General features: G+C 35.8%; 1 long non-coding RNA gene across 3 annotated transcripts; it reads right to left on the reverse strand.

Moving 5' to 3' along the window:
• Nucleotides 1–325: 325 nt before the first annotated feature.
• On the reverse strand, nt 326–2,956 carry LOC104105929 (uncharacterized). 3 transcript variants are annotated; one of them, XR_011411218.1, is made up of 4 exons: nt 2,894–2,956; nt 2,488–2,609; nt 1,418–2,045; nt 326–1,335 (listed from the first exon to the last, which is right to left on the reverse strand). It is a non-coding gene; the product is annotated as an uncharacterized lncRNA (long non-coding RNA). The 3 variants fall into 3 exon arrangements; XR_011411217.1 differs by lacking the exon at nt 2,894–2,956 and having other exon boundaries at nt 327–1,109; nt 1,180–1,335; nt 2,488–2,887; XR_011411216.1 differs by lacking the exon at nt 2,894–2,956 and having other exon boundaries at nt 2,488–2,887.
• Nucleotides 2,957–7,078: the final 4,122 nt, after the last annotated feature.

Raw genomic sequence — 7,078 nt, forward strand, 5'->3', positions numbered from 1 at the left:
GTAAAAATCCGCCTATGAAATTATAAAGTTTGGCATATTGATTGTTTACCCAAAAATCAGTTGAATTTGTTACGTAGTTTATAGACAAGCGAATTGATTTGATCCAAAAATAATAAATCAATGAGATTAAAAATAAGATTTACCAACTGAAATTGAAGAAGACGACAAGTCTAGTTCCGAGAGCAATGTCTCCGAGGACAGAAATGAGAGCAATATAAAAGAGCAAATAAAGTTGTTTAATTGAGAGTGAGAATGGAATACATCATAATTTTTGCCAAAAATTTCATATCTTACAATGGCTACTGAGCCTGCTATTTATAGATATACCTAAGGAAACAAGATCCTAAGATCAAACCCCGCTTAAATGATAATAAATGAGTCATTGATGAATATGTAACGTCAGACCATGAAAATGACAGGACATGCTAAAGACTAAAGACTCTACTATTTGCATTTATTGGTGTCTTCATCACTAAATTCATCGTTGTCTATGATTATGTTTCTTCTCTTTCTACTGTTAACACCATCATTGACATGTTGGTCTTCATCAGAGTCTTCCAAGTTATCGAATGAGACATCAGCAGCCTGTTTGGTTTTGAAAAAGAAAAGTTCACATATATATTAAACATGTCCAATTTTAAATCTGAAAAAGATAGTTTATTCACATACCTAATAAATTGTAAATCAGCTTACCTTTTTTTTTTATTAATCTTTTTGTCTTCTGCTCCTTTGGTTCATTTTCATCCCCCAATAAACTTTTTCCACGCAAAAATAACAAAAATAAAGCTTATTTATAGATATATATAAGTCCAATATAATTATGGATTAAAAGTTTCATATATACAATACCTTCTCCACTGGAACGAAAATCTTTGATACGGTAAAAATTTCAAACCCCTCTTGCAAATTACAATTGTTTAATTTTAGCTTGAAAATAAATTCTTTTTTGCAAAGGCTTTGAATTTGGGTAGGTACATCATTGTTATCAGATGACAACCTGTTTAACAACTTATGAGCTGATTTATCAAGTAGTTTCTCTGCAACAACATTAAATAGGATAACACTGCTCTCCCCAATTTTTGTCTTTGACTTTTAGGTGTATCTTATACCTTGTTTTACATAATAAGTTAGTTTAAGTAGCAACATGAATCAAATTCATATTACATATTGGTTCCTTACTTCACCAAAGGAAACTTGCATTTTTTGTTGCAAATGGCAATTATAGACACCATTTGCAGGTTCGATCTTCTTTGAGCACGCATTGTATGAAATATAGTACCAACCAAAATAGTTGTCTATTTTTGTAATCTCTTCCCTCATGGTAACAATGTACTCCTACCATTTAAAAAATTAGGTATTAGAAGCATCTTGCAATTTTGAGAAACGGAAAACTCAAGAAGCAAAATAGGGAAAGAACCTCTAATTCAGGACTCCAGTCACAATCCAACAACTCTTTGATGGTCATCTGGTTCAAAAACATCTCTTCCTCAATCGTAATGCTATTAACATTAGAGTGTTCAATAGTTTGTACTCCAGCAGACACGGTTGCAAACTTTTGGATCAAAAAAGTTATGTAGTCCACATTGAGATATACATATATTTTGCTTACGTATCTGGTGGCAAAGCTAACCTCACCTATTGACAATGAATAGAATAATGAATAGTTTTATTCTAATATTCAAAGTAATAGAATATATAACTTTAATCATTAAATCTAAAATAATTATCACGGAATTCTATAACTGTTGTAGCGGTTACTATCACGATGTACGGGCCAGAATCCTTTTTGTACAAATAAGGATCGAATTTCTCACCAAATTCTTCCCATAAAGTAATTTTTGCATTGACAGAACTACAACAGAAAGATGGATTGAGGAAAAGGCATTGAAACATAATAGGAAATGAAAGTTTTGGTGGATTTACAAATTAAAGGAACATAAAATGAAAAGCAACTCACTAATCAGTAACAATTTAAATGTTCCTTTTTTCCCACCTCGATCCAGCAGTCTCCATATCTCCAACTCCGCACAAACAACCCACCACATCTACACATGAAGAGCATAAAGTAGTTATTTCAGAATTACATGGATATTTTAAAAAAAAACGATAGCAAAAAATTATAACAAATATACCTGATAACACTGTTATTTTCACCCTTGAGTCAATCATATCTGATGTGATAAACTAAAATCCATTTACAGGAATACTAACAATATCTTCCTCTAGACTCTTGACAGTAGTTTTAAGTAAGAAATTAATTTTAAAATTACTTTCCATAGGCCTATCCACCACTTCTTTCAATAACTTTGAAGTTCTTGATAACAGACAAAGAACCTCCAGTCAATTATATCCTTAAACTTATTATATAGTTTCTTGTTGATTGTAGCATGCATCAAATTTTTTTGATAAAAGAAAAGAGGTAAGTATTTTGAGATTAAAAGCTACAAAGAGAATATACATATAAAATATTAAGAATCATATAGGTACCTTTTCGTCAATAAATATCATATCCAAGCCAATTAACTCTCCATTTTTCTTGGGATTAAAAGAATCCCACATTCTACAAATTCTAACCTTTATCAACCAATCATCCCTCTAAAGACCCAACTCTGAAAGAAAAGAGTATGTCATTCTAAGAAAATAATGAAAAACAAGAGAAAGCAAGTAAGTTACAGTATGAACAACATTCATCATCATCTATATATAGTCCATCAAAATAGAGTATCAATAGGCACAAGATTAATAATCAATTTAATAATTAGAAATTAATACACATTAAATATCATTATAATTAGAAATTATGAGGATGAATGGAGAATTATTAGGAAAAGATAGTTGGAAAAATCAAACGGCTATACCATGCCATGAACTGAAGAAAGGTTGGAAATTTTACCTTGGATGAAGCTCTGACCTTTGAAGGAAGAGTTGCTCAGAACGTGAGGTAAGAGGAAACATAACGTCTATTTGGACTTTTATTGTGAAAGGGTAAAACAAAACGACTATTGGGCTTAATGTTTTGGACTGTTTAGTAGTATCTATTATGCAAATATTGCATGGGAGCCCTATTTGGTCGCCTCTGTTTAACTTATACCTGTTTTATTTTTTCGTTTGCATTCGTACCCATTTTTTTTATTAAAAGCGTTTTAAAAAGACGATTTTTACCTTTCTTTAATAAAAGACTATTGACAAACTACAGGACAAAAATTTAAGCATGTTTAGGCTGACGTTTTAGCAAATAAACTAAAAAACTTCAGCTTGTTTAGACTGAATGTCACGACCCGAAATTCCCACCTTCGGGACCGTGATGGCGCGTAACATTTCACTTACTAGGCAAGCCAACATTAGAATAATATTAGCCATTTTAAAATAATTTTAAATAATTAACAACAAAGGAACCAATGCGGAAGTAAAGTCTAAAATGTAGTGAATAATCCATAAAAATACGGTGTCTAAATACCATCTCAGAATTTGGTGTCACAAGTACACGAGTTTCTAGAATAATACAAATAAAGGTCTGAATAAAATAAAGCTTTCCGAAAATAAACACACAGCTAAAATTAAGTAGATGGGGACTTCAGAACTGCGGACGCTGTGCAGTTATACCTCAAGTCTCCTCTAAATACCTGAAATCCGAGCAAGTCAATGTGTAACGACCCAGCCGGTCGTTTTGAGTATTACAACCACGTTTCTCCATTTACTTCTCAAATTGTACTTTACAGTTATTGTGTGAATTGCCGGGGCAATTAGTTCGGGTCCGGTGAGGTTTTGGAATGAATTGGAATACTTAGTTCCAATGTTTAAAGCTTAAGTTAAAATAGTGACCGGATATTGATTTATGTGTAAACGACCTCGGAATTTAATTTTGATGATTCCAATAGCTCTATATGGTGATTTTGGACTTAGGAGCGTGTCCGGAAAAATTATTTGGAGGTCCGTAGTGGAATTAGGCTTGAAATACCGAAAGATGAACTTTTGGGAAGTTTGACCGGGAGGTTGACTTTTTGATATCGAGGTCGAAATCTGATTCTGGAAATTTGAATAGGTCCGTAATGTGAAATATGACCTGTGTGTAAAATTTAAGGTCAATCGCACGTGATTTGATAGGTTTCGGCGTCGTTTGTAGAATTTAGAAATTTGAAAATTTATTAGGCTTGAATCCGTGTGTAGTTTGTATTTTTGAGGTTGTTAGGTATGATTTGAGGCCTTGAGTAGGTGCGTGTTATGTTATGGGACTTGTTGATATAGTTGGTTGAGGTCACGGGGGCCTCGGGTGAGTTTCGGATGGTTAATAGATTGATTTTTGAATTTGGAAGACTGCTGGAACTGAAGCCTTCTGGTGCGAGCTCGGAAGTGCGAGCAGGGGTGCGCTGAAGCGAGGCGCACAGGTGCGGAAGGAGCTTCGCAGTTGCGCAATCGCACCTGCGCGAGAAGGAGCGCAGATGCGGGCAGAGGGCTGTGAGGCATTGATCGCAGGTGCGAGGGAATATTCGGCACCTGCGTTAGCGCATATGCGGAGGGATTCGCGTAGAAGCGAAAACTGGGCAGGTGAGTGGAGTCCGCAAATGCGACGTTTTGCTCACACAAGCGGAGGCGCAGGTGCGCAAATTTTGTCCGCAGATGCAGAAATCGCTGGGGCAGAACCTTAAATTCGAGGGCTCGACATTTTCACCCATTTTTCAGATTTTGGAGCTTTGGTTGGGCGATTTTGGAGAGAAAATTTTCCACACAACTTGGGTTAAGTGTTCTTAACTCCCTTGTGATTATATTCCATGAATTAATCTTCATTTTTGGTGTAAGATTATTGAATCTTCAAGAGAAATAGAAGAAAATATTTATAATGTCACAAAATGAATTTTTCAAGTTTGAATACCGATTTGGAGTCGGATTTGAGTGAAATTAGTATGGTTGAACTTGTAATTGGATGGGTTGTCGTATTTTATGAGTTTCGTCAGATTTCGAAATGTGGACCCCATAGGTGATTTTTGGAGCGCAATTTCAGATTTTTGGAAAATATTAGTATTTTGATATGGAATTAATTCCTATAAATTATATGGACTGAATCAAATTAATTGTGGTAGATTCGAACCATTCGGGAGTTGATACGCGCATAATGGGATTTCTGGAGCATTGTTTAGCTTGCTCGGCATTGGATTTGGCTTGTTTGAGGTAAGTAACTCTTCTAATCTTGGAGTTGAGGGTATGAACCCTGAATATAAGTATTTCGTGAATTGTTGGGAGGTGACACACATGTTAGGTGACTGGCGTGTGGGCATGCACTATAGAAATTGTGACATAATTATTTCTGTAAAATTTTGTAGTTAAATGATCTTGGCATTTTCCATGCGTTTTATGAGTTAAAGAAATTGAGCTGAAAAGCATATTAAAAATCATGTTGAGGCTATGTGCCAGTATTATTGGGACCCACAGAGGTCATATTGCTGTGAATTGTTTGTTTAAATTAAAAATTCATACTCAGTCATATTCATTTCACTGCATATCATATCTCACTCTCTGTTGTTATTTATTGATGTATCATATCATCATTTTTGAGCTATTCTCATGACATTGTGAGCCCATGAGAGAGAGACTAGAGAGAATGATGACTGAGGGAGGCCGAGGGCCTGATTGTGAGGATATTTTGGGATTGGGCTGCACGTTGCAGCATGCCTTGTTGGCTTTATATATATTATTACTAATATATGGATCGGGGTTGCCCGCCTGCAGCAGGCCTTATTGGCTTATTATGGTACGTGAGTTGTTCGTGCGGATTCTGATATGATATTATAGCACGTGAGTTGTCCGTGCAGCCCGTGAGTTTTCCGTGCAGATTATAATGCTTGGGCTGTAGGAGCCCCTCTGGAGTGTGTACATACCCCTAGTGAGCGCAGGTACCTACTGAGTGCGGGTGCCGAGTGCTGAGTGACTGGGAGGCATGAGTGATTGTGAGGTATGCCCGAGTGGCAAGAGTGATTGTGAGGTATGCCCGAGTGGCACAAGTGACTGTAAGGTTTGCCCGAGGGGCTGTATATGAGTGGTGTTCTGCCCGAGGGGCTGTTTATGATTTTATCACTGAGTTGCATCGCATTGGCATGCACACATGACATACAGGTATAGAGATGTATTTTTCCTCATGCTGTACAATATCACATCATTCATGATTTCTCACACATTTTGACATATGGGAATATTGATGCATTTATTTTACATGGGTTATCCGGAAGGAAAATGAAACATATTATTTATTATTGAAAAGATTTTTGGAGAAATTTATTGTTTTCAAACTATTCATATTATTGGCAACTTCGGTAAACGATTTGGGTTTTCACTGATGTATTTGAAAGAAAGAACTACTACTTTTGAAATCATTATTTGGCTGAGTATTTTATTCCTGAGTTACTTCTGGTATTATTTTCTTTATGTTGTTATGGATTGTTGTGGACTATTGGTTTTGGACCCGACCTTGGTGGAAGCTCGTCACTACTTTCCACCTATGGCTAGGTTTGTTACTTACTCAGTACATGGGGTCGGTTGTATTGATACTACACTTCTGCACATTTCGTGCACATGTTGGCTACTGTTATTGTTATGCTCGATGGTTCCGAGATTTGAAGAAGTACCTGTGTTCCTGTTGTAGCTGCCTCTTGTTCAGGGTAGCCTTAGATTTATAAAAGCTCTGTTTATGTATTATTCAAACAAACTATGTATTTATTTCATTTTCGCTTTGTATACTCTATTCTTAGAAGCTCATGATTTGTACTACCAGTTCTTGGGGATTGTATAAGATTAAGATCTTTATTCACTTAAATTGCTTTAATAACTATTATTGGAATTGGATAATTGAAAGTTGGCTTACCTAGCGGGTTAGGTTAGGTGCCATCGCGACTAGTTGGATTTCGGGTCGTGACAAGTTGGTATCAGAGCTCTAGGTTCATAGGTTCTACAAGTCATGAGCAAGTGTCTAGTAAAGTCTTGCGGATCGGTATGATGACGTCCATACTTATCTTCGAGAGGCTATAGGGCATTTAGGATATATACTTCCTATTTTTCTTTCCTTATCGTGCGAGATTGATTCAACTTG

Source organism: Nicotiana tomentosiformis, chromosome 9, assembly GCF_000390325.3.
Source record: "Nicotiana tomentosiformis chromosome 9, ASM39032v3, whole genome shotgun sequence".
Classification (NCBI taxonomy): Eukaryota; Viridiplantae; Streptophyta; class Magnoliopsida; order Solanales; family Solanaceae; genus Nicotiana; species Nicotiana tomentosiformis.